At 42.7% G+C, this 22,659-nt stretch overlaps 1 protein-coding gene across 1 annotated transcript in view; it reads left to right on the top strand.

Annotated features, from left to right (window-relative positions):
- LOC122792907 (disintegrin and metalloproteinase domain-containing protein 9-like) overlaps positions 1-22,659 on the top strand; it is a 1,461,818-nt gene that overhangs the window by 993,857 nt on the left and 445,302 nt on the right. The gene's annotated exons all lie outside the window — the stretch shown is intronic.

Raw genomic sequence — 22,659 nt, 5'->3', positions numbered from 1 at the left:
TTTTATGTATATATCCATATTCCTGCCATGTGTAAACCTCATGGTTGTGTATACACTTCCAGATGTATCTCACTCTATGTATCTGCTATGTGTACATTATGATAAAATAACATATGTGATGCAACAGTCATATTAATAACAAGTACTACACAATTGTGGAAGTAAAGGCAGCTGTTCAATACTAATCAATATGTGTACTGACAGCTATATTGGAAAAGCAACAGCTGTCTTCACAGTGGTCATGGTTTAGTGGTTAAGTGCTGTGACTTTAGTGTACAGTGTCCTGGACTCAAGACCTACAAGAGCTGTTCATTTTGTCACTGGGCAGAACAAGGGCTGTTGGATACATAGTGGTTAAGGCAGTTTTGAGCAGCTTTAAGCATGTTTGAGTGAAGCTAACCAGTGCTAAGGTATGGGTACACGTATGGGTGCTTACACAGTGAAGGTTTCACTTACCAGTGCACAAATTAGCTTAGCTGTTATATTGCAGAAATTTTGATACCTGCCCTGGTAGCCAGTTCATGCCACCCAGTCTGATAACACAGCAGGGTAATGACATCTGTAATAAGTGTATGTAATGTCATGTACAATACATGCGCCTATGTGCTGTCATTACAGTAGCAAGGGGTGTGAGTGTCATGTGCAGGACACAGATATATATGAGGCCTGTACAGCACTGTTATCCATGTGAATGTGTTACATACAAGGGTAGTAGCCCAGGGTACGTGCTGTCATACTGGCATGTAGTGTGTCATGGAGGTACTACTGTTGACAGTGCTTACCCAGGCAAGAGTAGACTGCTAAATGTAGTACTGACAACAGGCACACCTGCAAGCATAGCTGGAATCTGAGGCCTCCCTGTTGTATCCCTGGTGTGTGAGCTGTGTCACAGTATATAACCCCTACTGGGTAATGATCCGACATGGGGAATGTAACTGTAGACTACCGCACATGATAGCGAGGGCTCCTGACATGTAGGTATGGCATACATATTGTTGTCAAACATCTATCTGTCAACACATTCATCCTACTGCATAGCTACTTGCCAAGCTGATGACTGTCAGTCCCTGTACAGATGAGCAGATGACAGGTATCCAGCTGGGATATGTACAGGCATCATAAGCTTGATTGACACTGACATGTCTGTGCTGTGTAAGAACTGGCACATATTGGAAAGAACACCCTGTATGCACCACATGCCACGGGTACCGGCACTATACTACCACAGTCAACAGAACATGCCTGGGTACAGGTCTCCATCACAGACACTAACCATGTGTTGTAAAGCATGTTGCATGCATGTCAACCTGACCACCTCAGTGGCCATGTGCAGGAGGCACCTGGAGGAATGGCTGATGCATGTCACTCTCACCCTGAGGGTCACCACAGTAGTGCCTGTTGATAGATTGATTGCTGCCACATGGCAGGTGGCAGGATACCACTGTGCACACAACCCCTACACAACCCATCTTTCCTTGGACAATAGCTAGGTACACAGCTATGACCACCTGCAGTGATGCACCCCAGTACTGACACATGTGTACATGTGCATAACTGAGTATAGCAGTGTCTGTGTGCTAGCACACCTGTACATGGGAATTCCATGAGGACCTTCACAACCGCCGCAACACCTTGCCATAGCCAGTCATGGCTGCTGCTGTATTGGACACTACATGTACCCTGTTAAGCTCCTCTTCGTACCGGCTACATGAGCCTTGCAGTACCATCACAACAGTATTGTACAAATGGGTTGATAGGCATGGGATACCCATTGTGTTCTGGCAAGTGTGTGTACGTGTGCATGTCTGTTTATCTGTAGGGTACAGCATTCCTAGGCCACATACTCCAATTACAATACCCATTGCCCCACAGTAGTACAGATAGTGTTGTTGCTGCCCATAGGTGAGGCATGACAATGCAACACCCTACTAAGCATGTGACATGTGCATTAGATGCATATCCCTGTAGTACCACTGTTGGGATCTACAATGGGTTGTATCACAGTTGTGACCAAAGTGTGATGGTGGTATTGTCAAGAGTGTCATCATGGGTTTCAGGGAGTACAATATCCACTGGGGGATGTGGGTGCTGTGTACACTGTCATTACACCAAGGTACACCCGGTATATGCCCCATGTACCACGTTATGGTTACCACTGTCACCATCAACCATACAGGTAACTGATACCACAATCCAGGCCTGTTATGCATGTGCTGTGTACAGCCTACCTGTAACACATTGGAAACACGGTCAAGTTAGTTAGCAGCAGTAGGCCCAAGTCTCTCGGATGTGTATCTGCCTGTTATGTGTCTGTTAATGTGTATATGAAGGTATGTCACACTACATATTGTCCATATACACCCATTACATCCCCCATTAGCATACTGTACATGTCTGGGGATGTTCTGCATGTAACATGTAACCTGGAACACACCTCACACTAAATGCTGTGTGGTGTGTGCAATGGAAGCCACACACTTCAGTATCACTACATACCTAGGGAGGGGTCTAGTCCCAGTGTTGCCAAGTAAGAGTGTGCATGTATGTGGATGGGTTTGCATCAGGTTGCAGATTATACACTCCCCAGTTGGTCACCTGTCCATGTGGCATGGGCAATAACTGTTATACAAACCTATGACATGTGTTCTTCTGTACTCCAGATATGTCACAGCCATGGTGTCACCACAGTGCCATACCCCGCTGTGGGATATTACTGCAGACCATCCTTGTGCTGACACATGTACACCTACAACATAAATGGATAACATTATAGAGACTCCAATCAACCAGTGTTACTAACAGCTATAATGCATTATTGCCGGATGGCTACACTACCTGACATATATGCATTACACTTTACTCCTTACAACATGTTACACTGCAGTACTGTGGTACACTGTAGTACAGTCACTGCATGGATCAGAACCATATTAGCCTGTCCCTGCATCGATGGTATGGATAACAGGGATGTGGCACAGGTATCATCATATGCACAGGTTGTGTTGTTGGTTTGCCAGAGGCCGAGGGTGGGCCATACATTTGACACCATGTGTGTGGGTGAGGGGTATACTGAGGTGAACTGGGCCTGGTGATGTGGTGTGTGTAGGTATGGGGTTGCCCTAGGTGTGTTTGTATAGTGTGTGGGTATGCATGCACACAGTTCTGCCACATGGCTGCCCTACACAGGTGTTTATGGGCAGCTGAAGACCATACATGGCAGGGTGTGCAGTTCACTACCTCCAGCCATGGACATTTGGACTGTGTCTGCCAGGGGTTCCATGGGCATATCCAGGTACAGTCCTCGATGTGCTACTCTCATCTGATGATGACATATGTTCGCTAGAACCAGGTCCCTCCTGGGACTGGCCATGACCACGTGCTCATGGCCTGCTGTAGTACGGTGTGGACAGTGCCCCCCACACAGTGGCGGGATTGGTACTGCCACTACAGGAGCCCCTTGCTGTCCTAGAACATCCACATTGACTTCCAGCTGTTGGTGTTGCTGGCCTACATCCACTAGGCTGTTGCCACACTCCCACCACACCTTCAAGCACGGACAGACAAAGGTTGATGAGGGTATTCATCTCACCAGATCATCTATCCATGAACTCAGTTAGCAAACGGATGGCACCAACCAGTTCACGGGTGTTGTCACTTGCAGATGTGAGAGCAGCCCTCTGCAGCCTCAGGCCCTGTCTGGTGTAACATTCTATAAATGCCTGCACCACCATGACAGCCTTAAACATGCATCTGCTGGTACCAGCTGTGTCGCATCTGCCAGGGACATTATGACCAGCAGCCCTACCACGAGCACCCTGGGACATCTGACTATGTGGTGCCCTGCCTGACATCCAGTTATTCCTGTTGCGACCAGACACAGTAGACATGGTTACCACACTTTCCTGTGCACTGCCACCAAACGCCAGCTGTCCATCTGCTATGGCCACTGGTGATGAGGTATGTATAGGCACTGAAACTGTGTGTGGGGTTGGGGTGGCTAAAAGGGGGATGTCAAATGTTCCTGCTGTTTCGGCCCCTGACAACCCCACCTGTGCCTCAACAGTACTATCATCATCTTCAGTGTCTGTATGGACAGCAACATCAGATTGCATGCAGAAGGGACCATGACCCACCTCGACACCTGTGGGGGGAAACAATAAATGCACTTTAAAACCTGTACAGCATTGCCTAACAGTACACACACACACACACACACACACACACACACACACACACACACACACACACACACACACACACACCACCATAATACCTACCTGTCCGTGACTTTACAGACAGTCCCACATATATTTCCATGTGTTCCCCATCCTGCATCACACTTGGTAACATACACACATTGATACCAGTCATTAACATATCTGTCCTCTAAATGCCTAGACAAGTGATCATAACACAAGACCTGTTACTACATTACCTGCCTGACCTGTCTGTAGTGGTTTTAGATGGCCTCACTGCTGTCATTCAGTGTTCACCCTGTGTATGCCCAGACATCATGAGCATGACCCCTATACGTGTGGGCTATTATGTTCACTCCATAATATCATGCACTGGTGTGTCATGTGTATGTATTGCTCAGTACATGCCAGATATGTTGCTCAATCAGCCTCCTATGTGGCAACTGTAATACATGGATACACTACCTGGTGTTGACTAGTACTTCCCCAATGTATCTGTAGTGCTGCAGATGTGGGTTGTCGGTCACCTTTCTGCTGAATGTGATATTAAGGGTATACCTGATGTATACCTTCCCTCTCAATGCATGTTCCATGCTACAGACCTTATTATACTATCAGCTGTCCTGTAATTGCATACATGACAAGTATTCCTGGTGTGTAATGTGGCAGTCCATGTCCATATACTGCATATTCTCAAAGGGATGTACTGCTGTATGAACAACCCCACAATCACACATGTGCATACAGCCACCCACACAAACACACACATATGCACACACGCATCCTGCATGCATCAACCTCCCTCCACTTCACCAGAGTGACCCTACAGACAAACTAACTACCCACCAGGATGCACACACACACATACAGGTGAGGTTGCTCAATGATAGTACACACAGTCCTCCTAGTATCCATCTGTCAACATGCATAACATATGGTACACAACAGCATGCAGTGCAGCTATAGTCAATCCATGCTTGCAACAGTATACGTGTGTGATGCATGTGATGTGTCAGTAGGTGATGCCCCTTCCCCTGGATACCACTGCACCCATGTACACAGTATTGCTGTGCCCTGTTCTGCACCCTGCCATGTACTGTGCACCACACCTCACAAGTGTAAAACCCATTGCTGAATGTGTAGTACTGTGTCAGTTATGTCAGCTTTAATGCTCACAGCCCCTATGTCTTTCAGCAACACATACCTGGGATGATATGTGGACAGATGTAATTTGTGAATGCCTGATGTCTGATTTACAGCACTCAACATCAGCGGACCATGTATGACCAATCCAATACTATTACACCGACAACCATCAGAGCATACCGTGGCTATGGGGGGTGTACACACGCTTATTGATGTGATGCACCCATCCTTGATCTGCCATGGGACCACATCACCGCATATCTTAACAGTACATGAGCCCGATATGTGACATATGTCCTGTACTTTCACATGCAGTGTCTACATAATGTGTTAGGTGTGAGGATGCTGTCCATGATACATGCACTCCGTATGGGCATATGTGTGCACACCATTATCATGACAGGTTGTTTCACCTACTGTTATGTGTACTACAGCAGTCACTAGTCCTGACAGGGGTATACTAGCGTGGGCCATCTGCATTTGCCAGTGTATGTTCAGTCTGCCCTACACATGTCCCCCTAATCTGCATGACTGCAAGGACTACACATGTGCACATCTCTTGGTGTTCACACACTGCCGTCACTATTGCTGTGGGGTAGGGTTACGTCTTCCACAGTTCCTGACCCTGACTATGTGTAGATACAGCCATTCTTAGCATCCTTAGGATCCCTGCTGCAGTGCACTGGTGTGTCATGCTGACACCCCCCCTCCTTCAGCCTTTTTGCAGATGCTTGACAAGTAAGGCCTACATGTGTGTGTCACTTTGCAGTGTCCCATGCAGTAAACACCACATGTTATAGCCTAGTCCCAGCTGATAATGTGGACCACAGTAATGCCTTATGCCATAGTGTAACTCTGCAACAGTTGCCATTGTCCTACAGGTATATACACTGGTGTTGCACTGTATATAGGTGTTGTTCCAAACATGTCCCTACTGTAGGCCATGTCTCCCACCATTATGTTACTCCCTGTGGACATATTCCGCAATGACAGGATGTTAGTTATCATGCAAGTGTCTGACTTACTCTTCCAATACCCCATCATGGTCACCACTGTGATGCCATGCATTTAACAGCAACAATACATGCACATGTACAGCATGCATTCTGGGTAGGTGTGTTTGATGTCTGCATGAAATATACCATTGCCATTACATGCCCGGTGTATTGGCAAGCATCTACATAAATCATACTCACCAGCTACAGGTTGCTGCCTTGGTGGTATACCAGAGGGACCTACATAAGAGGGTGAGAGATTCAAAGTCAGTGGCCACACCTGTCACATTGCTAAGGGTGGGTGCAGCATTACAATACATCAACAGTACATGTCCACAATACTACCACATATGCACATCTGTTTATCACTACTATGCAGCAAGAAAATATATCTCTGACATGTCAGATATGCATGATCTATCTGTACCAATGCGGATGTATATGCAACAGTGGTCTACTGATGTGTACTGTGGCCTTACCTACATGCTCCTTGACTGGTGTATGGGTGGCACCCACCTTCACAAAGGTGTCCAGTGATTGGTGGTTATGTGGACAGGCAGGTGCCACGAGGCTGGCTAGGAGCTCCTCCAAATATGTCAGGGGGGATGGATGGCATGCCCCCCCTGTGGTGAGGTGACCCCCCCCGACTGCAACAGCACGCCAATGGGCATTGCGAAGCAGGTCAGAACAATGATGCCAGACCTGCTCATAACTGCGGTTGTGCAGTCCAACATAATTTACCCTGTGGACTAGGTCATTCCACAGGGTGGTCTGCTGCTGTTGATCACGGGCGGCCTGGCCGAACAAGACTGCATAGTCCTCTATGAGGTTGTTCACAAGTATGTCATTTTTAGCTGCTGAGTACGCTGGCATTCTTCCATGGGACATCATGCCTGAAAGACATAAAGATGGACACAGGTGTGAGCAAGTCATGCAGCAAGGTTACCACAGTTCTTAATAAACATCACTGTTACCACCCACCATATCAGAAACAGCAAACTGTACACACAACTCAATAGGTATGACTACAGCATACCTACCAGTGAGGCAGATATTGTACTGTACCACGCTTTGTGCAATGTGTTTGTAGCCAAGTTCCCTGTGTGGACACTATCATTGCTGGCCTATTACAGACTATTCACCTGCATGTCATTGTCAGAGCCACAATAGTTCCATGTATGCCTGTGGTATGCTTTCTGTATGTTTGCTGCACGTCTGATACTCTGTGTTATTGAGGTAATCTATGCATGCTGTTGGACATGTTCCGGGATTGTGTAGACTATTACTACCGACATATGTTCTGTAACAGTGACACAATAGCATGTATATGCACTATTGGCCAGCAGAACTACCTCTCCAAACTCACCTGCCCATGTTACCAGGCCACATCACATGTGTGACCCACCCTGGGGCCTCCTCATGTACTGGTCCAGCAATACCATCAGGTAGAACCAACTCAGGGGATGTTGTCCCCCCCACCAGGGGCACACACAGACATGTTCCTGACCCCAAGATCAGGTCCAGGGTCTGTTCTATAGCGGGCTCCACAGGCACATGTGGGATGCGCTACATCACGTTGAGGCACCCAGAACACATTCACAGGGCCCACATGCTCCTCCTGCTCCACCTCCAGGCACCTTCAGGATGTGGACTGCTGTTGTGAGTAGCAGTGGGTGGGTGGCTTGTTTTCATTGTGTCCATATTGGGGCCCATGGGGTGTCCACATCACAGACCACACACACCATCCAGGGTGTTTACCCACCACATGTGTCACATGCCATACCTGTAGGCTATCCTCTATATCTACCAACCCTGACCCCCTCCACAACAATACCTGCCATACTTCCCCATATTCCCATTCCATACATCACAGACAAGGGCAATGTTGTCCCAACAAGGGGTTCACATGTGACATACCCATCCATGTTGCACACACTGACAGCTGTAGATATCTGTGTGTATTGCTATGTGTGCTGTCTCCTCACACATAGCATGCAGCACTGTGGAGGGTAATATAGGGGACATGTATTTACATACATATATGTTTGTGTGTGTGTTTGTATATATGTAGACATGTGCATATAGGTATATATCTATATATATGTGTGTGTGTGTGTGTGTGTGTGTGTGTGTGTGTGTGTGTGTATATATATATATATATATATATATATGTCATATATATGTCTACACATGGGTATCTGTATATTTGTGTATATATATATATATATATATATATATATATATATATATATATATATACACACACACACACACATATGCATACCTATATGTGGGGTACATCCAGACATCAGGTCCACAATCCGGTGGAACCCATGTGTCCATCATTATGGTATTACTTCCACCACTAGCTATTGGCCACAGTAATATACATACTTTCCATTACACAACCACACTATGATGGCTTACATCTTATCAGTCAGTGCAGCTCTGCACGGTTGATGGGTATGGCCCACTACCCACAGGGATGGACTATATTGTCCTGTTCAACTGAACATCATTACAACACCTGAAGGCACATATAAATCATTCCACATCATCTATCCCATTATTATGGACCAAGTACTATGGTCAATTACATGCATATATACTTCACATACCTGTTCTGGGAATGAAGTCTGTTCTGGATGGTTTGCTTGATGTTTATTTTTTGTTTGTTTATGCCTTACACGCACTCTTTTTCTCTCTCTCAGTCTCTCTCCAGTAATTGGAATGAGCTGCTTTGCATGGATTGCAGCATGGATTTTGTAGGTGATGTACATGATCAGATGATGGCCTCTGCACCAATCAGTGTCCTCCACCTGCTACCTGCATGCAGCATGCTGTGTAGTACTTCCAATTACCACTGTAATGGCAGCCAACTACTATAAATCCCTACATCATATGGGCATGTTCCCTTTACCTTTCCTGATTGATGGACATCCTTCCTGTGTGTGGGCAGCAGTGTTATAGACAGCATGTAGCAATACCTCTTAAAGGAGAACCTGCACACTCAGGCCAGCTACATATTTGTAGGAGGTTCCAGAACTACAGACAGAGTGTGAGTAGTGTTGTTGTATGCATTGTATAGCACCAGTGTTACAGGGTTTCTGTGTACATACTAGTTTAACTTGGAATGCAGTCTGTCTGCATAGCTCTCAACTGTGGGCCTATCCACTTGATGGCCAGAGGTGTGCCTATTATGTTTTGTCTGTCCACAACACAGGTTTTGTTTCAGATATACCACTGGCAGTGCGTGTGTGTGTTGAGTGCTATCAGTACATGGCTACATCCATTCTGTTTCTAACTTCATATTCCTGACTAAGGGTATGTTGCAGACTATCCTGTAACACCAGCGACTTGCTTAGTGTATGACAACAATTTTACACAAATGGGCCTGTGTTCCAGCCTCTGTCCTCCACCTACATACCAGGCTTTGTACATATGTCATGCTGTCAGGGATTGTTATGTAGTGGGCTGTGAGTATGTCATGCTGCCATTCCTGCCATCAGTCCACTGCTGTTGTGTCCCCCACACATATTGTGGGGTTGGGTCCATATATGTGTGGGTTTCACCTACACAATACATGTGTGCCCTTATGCACTCCAGAGGCCAGTGTATGTAACACTGGTATATGGCCCTGTATTATTGAGTCTAGGGGGGAAGCACCATAACTAACCTAGGTTGTTACAATGTGTGGGGGTAACAGGGGTAAGCTGCCTTAAGGTATCTGGATGCACATTACCATACAATTCACCCTGGGTAAATGCAGGCATACTGCTTCCTGCCATACATACTGTTCTGTTTGTCAGTGTGATTGTTATGGCTTCAGTTATGCCTTGTTATGTAACAGATACATCCCATTGTGTCAGCTGAGGTCTTTACCCCCTAGGGATTGTGTACAGAGAGTAGATAGAGGCTACTGAACTATACATCTGCTGCATTACTTACTGTTGATTGATTGGTATCCAGTGGCCCAGTCTGTCTTTACTATTGTACTACTTGAAGCCCTCAGCCTAGATAGCAACATATGTAAACCTTTCCAGACTACTGTATTAATATAACTGTTTCACAGTTGCATTACTCTGTTTATATGTATGTCAGTGTCTAAACAGATATATGACATGGCATATACAACTGTAATAGTACACAAATAAATCTTTCCCATGTATGCAAACCTGTGTGTGGTGTTATATCCTTTGACCTCTGTGTGGGTATATGTTGCAGGCAACAATTGTCATTTGTATGGGTGGTTCATACAGTGTCCAACTGGTAAGTGTAGGCATAGTGGCTGCTCCATATTGTGTGCACCTTCTACATATGTATCTTCCTATACATATCTCTGTGTGTGTATGTGTAGTTACATATATATATATATATATATATATATATATATATATATATATATACACACACATATATATATATATATATATGTATCTGCATATATGTGTCTGTGTATATGTATCCTGGGAATGTTGATTACTTCCACATTGTACATTCCCTATGGTAGCCAGACTGTACTGCATAATATGTTACTGATATCAGCCTGACATCATACAGGTTGGATGGAGTACTGTTAAGATCCTGTGCCCATGTTGTGTCAGGTCCTGGCTATGGGATCTGCAACAGTTGGTATTATATTGCAGGGCAGATGTGTTTGGCTGTGAGGGGGGATATCTATACATACAAGACGTATGTTGTTTGAGTCCCCTCAACCCCATGAGTGGTGCTTGTGGACATATATGTTTTTGTTATGTTCCCTTTTATATCTGTATATGTATGCCTGTATATACCTATATAGATATATATTTATGCTTATATATATATATATATATATATATATATATATATATATATATATATATATATATATATATATATATATATATATATATATATATATATATATATATATATATATATATATATATATATATATATATATATATATATATATATATGTAGACATATATATATATCTATAGATGTATGCATATGTATGTATATATGTTTATATATATATGTGTATATATATATATATATATATATATATATATATATATATATATATATATATATATATATATATTCATATATACATATGATATATCTATTTAGATATTAATATATATACACAGACACATACATCTACATGTTGAAATACATTTCCTGTACTGTGGAATGACTGGGCTGGATGATATGTTTGTAAGGGCTATGTGTATCTGACATGGCTTAGTGGTAAATCACTTTGGCTATGGTGCGCAAGGTCCTGGGTTCGAGCATTGCAAAGGCTGTTTATGTTGTTGCTATGCAGAACAAGGGCTGTTGGATACATAGTGATTAAGGCACTTTTAAGCAGTTGTAAGCAGGTTTGCGAAGGTTTCCACAGAGGTAAGCACTGCTAACTTCCAATTACAGTTTCTTATACTTAGTTAGCTTCTAAATTGCTTAACCTGTGTATGCATTGCTTACCCTCATGCAAACAAGCTTAACCCCACTTACTGCTGCTTAAAATTGCTTACTCCCACTTACCCCCACGCTAATTTCTTTAAAAGAAAAGAAGGCTGATAGGAAAGTGGTGAAAAAGGGGCACAAAGAGTGAAGACAGTGGGGAAAATAGCTAGGGATGCGTAGGAGGGTGTAGGGAAGGTCCATAGCTGCCCATTTCTTTTACAGCAACAGCTGTGCATATACACTTAATTAGGAGGTAGAGTTGGACACTCAAACCCCTGAGAGAGGGGTGAGGACAACAATAATATGTTGTGATGCCAGTTAGACCAGATTACATGTGTCCAGTGGACATGTATGCGAAATGGACAGATATGTATGTGGCGAGAATTTTTGGGGGGAACAGATTGCCCCTTTATTTTCAGGTGAGAGTAGGATGTTGGGGAGGGATAGTAGGTATATTTGGGGAGGTAAGTTGGGTAGGTTAATAGACAATCCAAACAAGATGCGTACAGGGGCAGTATATGACACATGTGGGGGGTAAACACCTTGATGGGGAGGGGTATTGGGAAATCAGAAGCCCATGAGCCCCCTAGTGGAAACAGTGGGACTGAAATCCCCACCCATGGGCAGTCACCACTGTACCTTCACAGCCCCGAATGTGGTTGTGCTGGTGGCTGAGTAGGAGAGCCAGGCCGACCCTCTAGTCACGACACATGGCCCTCGAGCTGGCATAGAAGATCTCCAAACTGCTGATTGAGCTCTCTACGCACCATGACCTGGACCTGGCGACAGGTGACAGCTTATTGTCCATGCCCGCTATTGGGGGGGAGCCTCATCCCCTGAGGTAGTTCCATCTGAAGGCGGTGCAGGACCAACGGACAAGGAGGTCCTGGGTTGAGCCCTAGACGTGCTGGTTCCTGGTGCCATGGCCAGTTGAGGTGGGACAGGTGGGTCCACTGGGACCCGCATTCCGATACATGCTATGGTGCATATGTGGGTTAGTAATAGTCAACACATTCCAGGGTTAGGTATAACAGCATGCATAGATATTCCCATTAACCCAGACACCAGATATGGAACAGTTGCATAGCAAATGGATCGCATGCATATATGGGACCACAGTGGTAATAACAGCATGCAGGTACATTGATGGCACCATGCCACCAATGTTGGAGTATTTCAACATAGCACATGCGTAAAAATAGATTTAAATAATTATCAACCAATAGGACATATGTCCCAACATAACAGTGGAGTCATGTACCAGTTGAGGTGGGTATTTAGTGTATCATTGGAGATATGGTGGGGGGGGGGAGAAAGATGTCAATTAACAACTAGTGTATTCCTGTAGTTTGCATTACTTTCCTAGTCAGTGCTGTTATCTGTACCTTACAAGTATTACTACACTACCCTATTGCCTTAGTTTAGACAGTGATATGGCTTTCTACATCTTTATACATGAACTGGTTTTACCTGCAGTATACACCTCTTACCTGGAATACCTGTGGAGGAATTGTTTATTAACACTAACTGTTATGTACATACCTGTCCATCTCGTTTTGCACAGACTCTGGACATATCTTGACCACATGCATGTGAACTGGGACATATGTAGACTATTGCCCTTTTCAACCTTTAGTGACTTACAACACTCTTATACAGGATTTCCTACACAGTTATATTATGTAGCACAGTGTGGGTGACAGTGATCAGTGATACCTAATTATTCAGAGCAACTGCAACTCTCACAATTTCATACAATACCAGAGTAAACAGTACCAGTACAGGGAATCAAGCTTTTATTTCTCAGCACAGTGTTCATATCTGACATACCTGTGGGAGTAATGTATGTTAGCACTACCTGCATGTTGCCACACAAAGTATCAGATTGCACATTAGTATTATGCACATACATCTCACTCTGTTACTGTACACACTCTGGTCACAGCTTGACAACATGGGAGTGTAGATAGGACATATTTGGCTTATTACTCTCATAACAGTTTGGGGAGTTGCTAGAGTGACAGGTTTGTTCTTATAGATGTGTGACAATCAGTTGTATTTCTTGTTTGCTGCTTATACGTCTGGGGCCATCCCACTGATTTCCCAGGGGGACAGAGTGACAGGCAGCAGATATGGGTCAAATTACTGGACATTCTGGACATATCTGTACAGTTGTGGGGTATGATGCTGTATGCAGACTACTTCCACTCCCAGGATTCAAACCATAGCTGTGTGTGCTAAAAATACAACAGCTCACATCTTAGTTACGTGTGCTATTCGGATTTTGTTGTCTGTCTTTTCACTGTTTTCTGTCTGTGTCTCTCTCAGTTGTACTAAATGACCTCTGGGGATTACACCAGTCATATACAGACTTTCCTACACATTCTATTTATGTTGCACAGTGTGGGTAACAGTGCTTAATACAACAGTACTATTAAGTGATTGCAAATCTACATTACCATATCATACCAGAGTATACACATGCAGTCCAGCAGTTAGACCTTTATTGTCAGGCTATTATGCTTTTATTTACATACAAACTATATGAGACTCTTCTTGCCATATTCTCCGGTGTATGCAGTACTTGCCTTAAACAATACTGGTTTTCTACAGGCAACTGACTTACTAATACAGTTAGATTTATTTCATATGACAGTACAGGCAAGAGTATTACTAACCTGTCTCACATTGCAACCTCTCCCATCGACAGCCATGGGCCTCCTGGTTCACAGCCCACTCACTGGCTGCTGTGAAGCTCATAAGAGGAATATTTAGCCATACCTATCCATAATATGCATGAGCTGGCAATTATTAAACAGGTAGTGGAGTGATACTTACACACAGCTGGGACCTCCCTGTCCTCCTAGCCTCTTGGATCCACTGATCCAAGAGATCCCCCTTACACCACTTCAGGTCGGCATAGTGATGCCTGACCTGCTCACCAGTTCAGGGTATGCCAGTGGCACTGGTGAGGTCATGGGCAAGATGGTCCCAGGCTTCCGCCTTATATTGGGAACTCTGGTACTGGCCCTGCAACAGTTTCTGCTCATGGTCTTTGACAAGGAGTCCTGCCATGACTATGGACTCCTGGATGCCACAGCGCTGTGCCCGAAAGTGCACTCCCTCTCCCCTTTCTGACATTTGCCTGCAAGGGAAAGCTACAACCAGTTATGAGATGTATTTCCGCATGTTGGGTTTAAGTAGGGCTGAATTCCTGCACTTTGCCGTGATTTGAAAAGGCAAAGCTATGGACAAACCTGCTTACCTAAGGTTGGCATTGTTTAAAGGGGTTTACCAATGGGCAAATTGAGTTAGCTGGCCTACACATTGCTTACACCAACTAAGCTGGCCTGTGCAATGCTTAGCAATGCTTAATATTTAATGTGCATTATATTTGCTTTTTGTCATTGATTTACTATTCCTTACATCTTATATATATATGTCTGGTATCCATGATTCATGTGTATGTACACTGTATGGAGTCCTTGTGTTTAATTGGGTTCTTCAACACTCTGTTACAATTGCACCTCACATCTGGGCTTACTGCTGTACTCCAGTTCACATATTTATGTTATGTAGTGGATTATAGAACAGATTACTGTATACTGATTATTTTCACATGTTCAGTTTAATTTTACTATAGTGAGGATTTGTTTGGTGATAACTCATTCTTATGTACTTTTGTGATGACTTGGTGGTTAACAACTGTGACTATAGTGTATGGGGTCCTGGGTTCAAGACCTGCAAGGCTGTTTATTTTGTTGCTGGGCAGAACAAGGGCCATTGGATACAGAGTGATTAAGGTACTTTTAAGCAGTTGTAAGTGGGTTTGCGTGGATTTGCGCAAGGGTAAGCAATGCTAACCTCTGGTTAATGATGCTTACAGAGAGTTAGCTTCAATATTGCTTAACCTGTGTGCACATTGCTTACCCGCATGCAAACGAGCTTAAACCCACTTACTAGTGCTTACATATGCTTACTCCTGCTTACTACTGCTTAATAGTGCTTTCTCTTGCTTACTAGTGCTTACTCCCGCTTACCGCTGCACTAATTTAGACAGTAATGTTTAATGGTTCTTTGGTGGGTAGGGGATTTGGAAGCTGTATGGAGTTATCATTCATTGTACATTTTACCTTACATTTGTATCCCTGATTCCTGTATACATATACTGTATGGGGCACATGTGTTTATCTGTGGACTTTGCAACATTATGATACTGACACCTCACATCTGCATTTAATGCAGTACTCCACTTCACAAATATATGTTATCTAGTAGGTTATGCAACTAAAAATATTCATCATAACATGATTTGACATGGAAAATGGAATGTGCTGCAGTGGAAATCGAACCGGGAATGACTGCTCATAAAGCAAATGCTCTGCCCACTACACTATTGCTATACTGCTTAATTTGCATATATCTTCCTTTTTATCCTCTTCTGTCATTTAAACAGCATTAACCATAGCTAAGCGATGGGCAAACCTGCGCACCTACGGTTAAATTTAATCTGTTTCATAAAAAACATAAATTGGATCTTTTTATTGTTATTTGTTTACTATTGCTCTTGTACATGTGGGGGGATGTTGCTGGGGGTATGCGCACACCTATGAGCAGTCTCGCTTATTCTTTTAGGGCTTTCTGCTGTTCTTTATTGCAGGGGCATGTATATTCTGAGAGCTCTGCTCTCTGACACGCTCACATGTACTCTTACATGCTCCGTGTAAGATTAGGAGCTCAGGCAGCATGCCTTCATTAATATGCATGGTGCACTGCCATCCTGCTCCTAAATGGCCACTTCCGTGCAGGACTAAGCTAGTCCTGCATGGAAGATTAGTAAATCCAGGGGATGGTTTAAAAATGCTTGTCAGTGAAACAATAGTTAAAAATGAGAAGTATAACAAAGTAAAAATTATATCAAAACTGGGTTGTACACTGACTTCCAAGATGCTTCCAAGATGGCTGCACACTGAGTGACAGCTTGTTTCTATCTCTCCCTGTGTGAAAACAGAAACTCAACAGATAACGCCAGCAGACTTGTGTTTATGGGTAAATTTCAGTTACTGGTTAGTAAGTGCACTGCCTGGATGCCAGGAATACAGAAATATAGAAGACCTGGAAAAAAAATCAGCTACAAAAAGTGAGGAAGAAACACTGACTGGGGAAAGTTCTGCAGCTGTTCAGCAAAAAGCAATATAACCTTCAAACGTGACTTCTAATAACCTACAGGAAGATATAAGACAACTACATATAGACCTGGTTAAACTAAATAAAACACTGATGGAGTATATCAACACAAAAAACAAAAGGCTGGAAAAAATGGAAGAAGCTTTAAACAGATATTCATAGGTTCATAGGTTCATAGGTAGGTACTAGGCTATCGGCCCAAGGGCCTACATAAGCCTAGCCAACAAGGTTCCCTGGCTTATGCCACCCAAGAAAGTTATTTTCCTGTGCCACTGTTGAGCAGAGCAGAGATACAGAAGTGATCCCGGGGTGTATTTCCTATTTCCCATCCACTCATCAAGATTTTTCTTGAAGAGTGCTAATGAAGAACTTTGCTTGACATAGATGGGTAACCTGTTCCAGAGTATGGGAAGTCTCTGGGACAGGAATCTATCCCTCCAGCATGTCCTGTTTATTGTGGTGACAAAGTTTAGGTCCCTAGAGCGTGTAGCTTGGAGGGACTGGGATTTTATTAGGTGTAGCATGTCCAACAGCTCTGGGTTTGACATAGCTTTAGATGTTAGGCAGAGATCACCTCAGAGTAGGCGATATGCTATGGAGTAAAGCTGAAATTTTTTGAGGCGGTTAGTGTAGGGCATTTGTTTGAGGCCAGTAATCCTCCTTGTGGGGTACTTCTGTGGCCTTTCCAGCTGCTGCAGATGTCTTGTGAGGTACATTCCAAAAGGGGCTTTGTACTCTATAATGGGTCTAATGAGTGTCGAGTAGAGGGTAGCAATGACCTCTTTTTTCTTGGATGAGAACCCTTTTATGATGAGGTGTGTCATGTAGAAGGACTTCCTGACTACTGTGGTGATGTGACTATCAAAGGAGGGACTACTGTCCACCTGGGTCCCAAGGTCTCTTATCACACATTCGGTGTTAAGTAGATTGCTGCCTATGTGGTAGTTCATGGGTACAGAGTTTTTACCAAAGGGGATGACAGTGCACTTTTTGGCATTGAGCTTGAGACCATGGCTCTGACACCAGGCATCTGTCTCAATGAGGCCCTTCTGTAGGATGTTCACATCATTTGGGGAATTGACTATGGCTCCTAGTTTGCAGTCATCTGTGAATTTCATTAGCCAGAGGCCTTCTGTGTTAGCCTGTACTTCAGAGAAGTAGATACCAAACAGGAGAGGTCTCAGGATGGAACCCTGTGGTACTCCACTTGTCACTGCTTTAAGGTCAGATTTGGAGTCTGCAACTTTTACAGTGTGGTTTTGTCAGTGAGCCAGTTGGCAACCCATCTTGTGACATAGGGATTTATACCTAGTTTAGTGAGTTTAGCTATAATTCCAGAATTGGGGATGGTGTTGAAAGCCTCGTCGAGGTCAAGATAGGCTGTGTGAACCACCTTACCCACATCTACGGCTTTGGTAACTGCCTCAAAGAAGTCAATCAGGTTCAGGAGGTATGATCTGCCTTTCACAAACCTGAACTGGGTGGGATCCAGAGTTTGGAGGTTACCAATGTCTTTGTTTATGAGTTTCATGATGATATGTTCCATGGCCTTGCAGACCAGGCTCGTCAGGCTAATAGGTTGATAGGTCCCGGGATCAGTGGTGGCTCCCCCTTTGTGGAGTAGGATAACTGTTGCTGTGCGCCATTCAGTCGGCACAAAGCATGATGTGAGGCTATTATTGAACATGGTGCTTAAGTGGGGAGCCAGTTCGTTCTGATGTTCATGTAAAATGCAGCCTGGGATGTTGTCCGGTCCCATGGATGCTGTGTTTTTGGCTTTAGAGAGTGCAGCTTTTACCTGCATAGTTGTGATTACAGGGACTATGCATTCTTCCTGTATAGATATGGGCCCTTTAGGGGGTGAGGAGGGGTAAAGTTAGCACTGAACCTATTGTGCTGTAACTCAGAGCAGATCTGGGTGTTGCCATCAAGATTCTTGACATAGCTATAGAATGCTTTGTGGTTGTCCTTAGAATTAGTGGCAATTTTGTTTTCATAGCTACCTTTGGAGGATCTTATAAGGGATCTCAGCTTCTTACTGAGGCTGACCACGGAGCTCCTCCACTCATGGGATTTTACTCTCTTTTTCAACAGTTTCTTCCTTCTGTTGTACAGTTTGTTTATGGCAGGGGACCACCAGATTGGCTTCCTTTTTTTGGAGTATAGCATCTTGGTTCTGTTTGGGATAGCACGATCCATGCACTTGTGTAAGTGCTTATAGAGTGCATTTGTGTAGGATTCAGCAGTTGTAACTGTATTGTCCATCTGCATGGGTGTCATAAAGTTCACCACTTCTGTCTTAAGAAGCATGAAGTTGGCTTTGGAGAAATTTTTTACCATGCTTTCCTTAATGGGGGGTGGGGGCGGGATGTGGATATCAAAGGTGATTAGCTTATGGTCAGATCAGACCAACTAGGAGTTGACTTCAGGTGTGGAACTTCAGTCACTCATGTTGGTAATGACTAGGTCTAGGATATTGTTGCCCCTGGTGGGGGTGTGGATAAGTTGATCCAGGGCATTGGAGTTTATGAATTCCAGAAAGTGTTGAACTAAGGAGTTGGTACATGAGTACTTTATTTGGGCAGAAAGGAAGAAGGTAAGAGGAAACAAGGATGTCCATCAAAGAGGTGGAAGGATTGTGTGAAAGAAGATCTGCAACAGTCAGGCATGAGTGATGAAGAAGGCAGGAGTGTTGCACTGAATCAAGAGAGATGGCAACACTTAACACGATACTCGACCACATGTAGAAAATGAGAAAAAAAGGGCTGATGATGATGATTTTTCCATGTAAAACACTGGGCATAAATCATAGCAAGCCATATATACATTTTTTTGAATCCCATGTGAAATGCTCCTGAATGCTATATACTGCGCTTCCAATATGTATGTGTTCACCAACCAATATACTAACACATTGGGAACATTGGGCACATTTTTTCCATGCCTTTTTTCCTATTTAACATCCGTTCCAAAATTTTTTTGATTGACATGTCCTCTTTATATGCAATATGGGAGGTATCCCCTATTTTGTTACACATATCTGGGTTAAAAGAAAATATAACCCAGTTCTTTTTGAGACATTCAAAAATGGCCTGACTATCTAAACTGTAGGTAGTGATGAATGACTTACATTCCTTTTTATCTTGAAGTAAATGGGTTTGGGTACTAATAACCACCTCCCCAATATTAACTATGGTTTACTTTCAATTGTGTGATGTATGCTGCCGAAAATCAGCTTGTCGTTCACACAGTGTCAAGAGCATGGGGTACTTGAACACACTTATGCGAATGCAGTAATGCATTCGCATAAGTGTGTTCGACAAACTGTACGGAGATCGTGGTATAGTGGGGATGGGAAATTCATCCATATCCTCACTGTAGTGCGATCTCAGATTTGGAATATATTATTAGCAGGGTTGTAGGGGGCACCGCCCCCCCAGGTGAGATAATAAAGTGACAAAACGCAGAGGTTGGAATGAAGAAAAGGTTGGCTGAATAAGAGACTGCTCAGGAAGAGATGTTTCAAAAAATAAGTATCAAAAAAAGAGTCCAGAGTACAGTCAAGTGCAGCAAAAAATGTACAAAGGTAGAAGTATAAACTGCACATAGACTTACAGAGCAGAAACTTTAATAAAACAACAAAAAGCAAAGCTAAGTGCTTTCACGACTCACAGGTCGCTTCTTCAGACAATTGTACTTGCTAAAAACATTCACTTAAATAGTAGTTTACCATCACAGCTTAAAATTATTAACCAATTAACTAAGCTAATAATTTAATAAGATACTAAAAAAGAGAGGGAAAATCTCAGAAACTTTTATAAAGGACATCTTAAAAACAAATGGTATGTTAAAAACAAAAACTGATTATAAAGTAATATATAACTACTTGTGTTTAAGAGGGCATGCTTTCAAAAAGGGTTTTAAAGAAAACATATTGTTCAACCCAGGATGTTTTTCTGCATTTAACAAGAGGATCCGCTTTTGCTCAGCAGCCTCTGTTTGATTCTCTGTTTCACCCCCTCTATTGGAACAAATGAGAACTTGTAAAATTAAAAACTTAAAACTATGTGTCGTCAGTATTCATAGCATGTACTGCCAATGCATTCATTTCCTTCTTGTTTCTAATGACTCTGTTATGTTCTAAAACTCTGTCTTTGAAGGTTCTATTTGTTTTTCCAACATAATAAGCATGACATTTTTGGCAGAAGGCAAAATAAACAACATTCTCAGTTCTGCAATCTGCATAGTGATGTAAAGAGATTTTAAAGTGACATGAAGGATGTATATACAATGCTTGACTATAAATGAACTTACAAGCAGAACAATTTCTGCATGGGAAAGTGCCTATCCTCGTGGACTTAGCTGCATGTGGATGCGCTGACTTATGGCACAGATGTTGTTTTAATGATTTATTATTTTTAAAAGAAAATGAGAGTGTTTCACCAAACTTTACAATAAAACCTGGAATGTCACATAAAATATTCCAATTTTTCTTGATAATACTGCAAAAGTTATCAATATCATTAGAATATTGCAAAACAACTCTAAAGTTTTCTGAAGTGATACCAGATGATGTAGATGGAAGCAATTCATCACTAAAAAAATAAAAAATGGTTTGCACCTAGTGTATCTCTGTGTCCATGCTTCCTTAATAAACAGGTCCACTTCTGATTCAGAATAGCCTCTTTCTAAAAATTCTGATTTTAGTTCTGTAAGAGCATTGCTAGCTTCCATATCATTATTGTGCAACCTTAAAATTCTATAAATTTGACCTTTAACCAAATGTTTAGTAACATGTTTGGGATGCATACTCCTTTTGTGTAGAAGAGTATTTTTTCTAGTTGGCTTCTTGTAAATACTACTATTAACCTTCTGTAAGTCAGATTTATCAAGAGAGACATCTAAGAATTCTATATGATTGTATGAATGTTGATACGTGAACTTGAGGAAACTGGTAGTATTATGTAAAAAAGTGACAAATGAATCTAGTTCAATAGTGCTACCTTTCCTCAACATAAAAACATCATCGACAAAGCGTACATAGCAGAGGATGTTATCAAAAAATTCATTAGCAGGTGTGAAAATGGCTGTATGCTCCCAATGTGCTAGAACAAGATTGGTATAGCTATTGGCACAGGCTGTGCCCATAGCCACGCCAGTCTTTTGAAGGAAAATATCATTTTCAAAAACAAAAACATTATTTTTGAGAACTATTTCTAACAGAGCACAAAGTAGTGTGACTTTATTACTAGAAAAACACATTGGTTATGAGAAAATCTCTAATCATCTCTATACCCACATCATTGGGAATACAAGTAAAAAGTGACTCAACGTCTAATGTAACAAAAATAAATTCACAGTCGGTAGTTGAGAGTCAATTACACAGTTTCTCTAAAAAAGACTTAGTATCTTTTAAAATAGTGTGACAGGTATCTAGAACTGGATGTAAATTATTCTCTAAAAAGATGGAAAGTGGTTCCATGCACCAGCCTGTGCCAGCCACAATGGGTCTCATAGGTGGGATTGTTTTGTTTTTGTGTATTTTTGGCAGTCCATATATAGATGGAATGAGAGGATGAGCTACATTAAAGAATTCAAATAATTCTTCATTTATAAGTTTGGTCATCAACAAATCAAACACTAGGAAAGAGAATTTTTCCATAACGCCATTTGCAGTAAAT

This window comes from Protopterus annectens, chromosome 2.part0 (assembly GCF_019279795.1).
Source record: "Protopterus annectens isolate FY-2018-M chromosome 2.part0, PAN1.0, whole genome shotgun sequence".
NCBI classification, from domain to species: domain Eukaryota; kingdom Metazoa; phylum Chordata; order Ceratodontiformes; family Protopteridae; genus Protopterus; species Protopterus annectens.
Note: the sequence above shows the minus strand (reverse complement) of the source record. Positions and strands in the feature narration are given on the sequence as shown.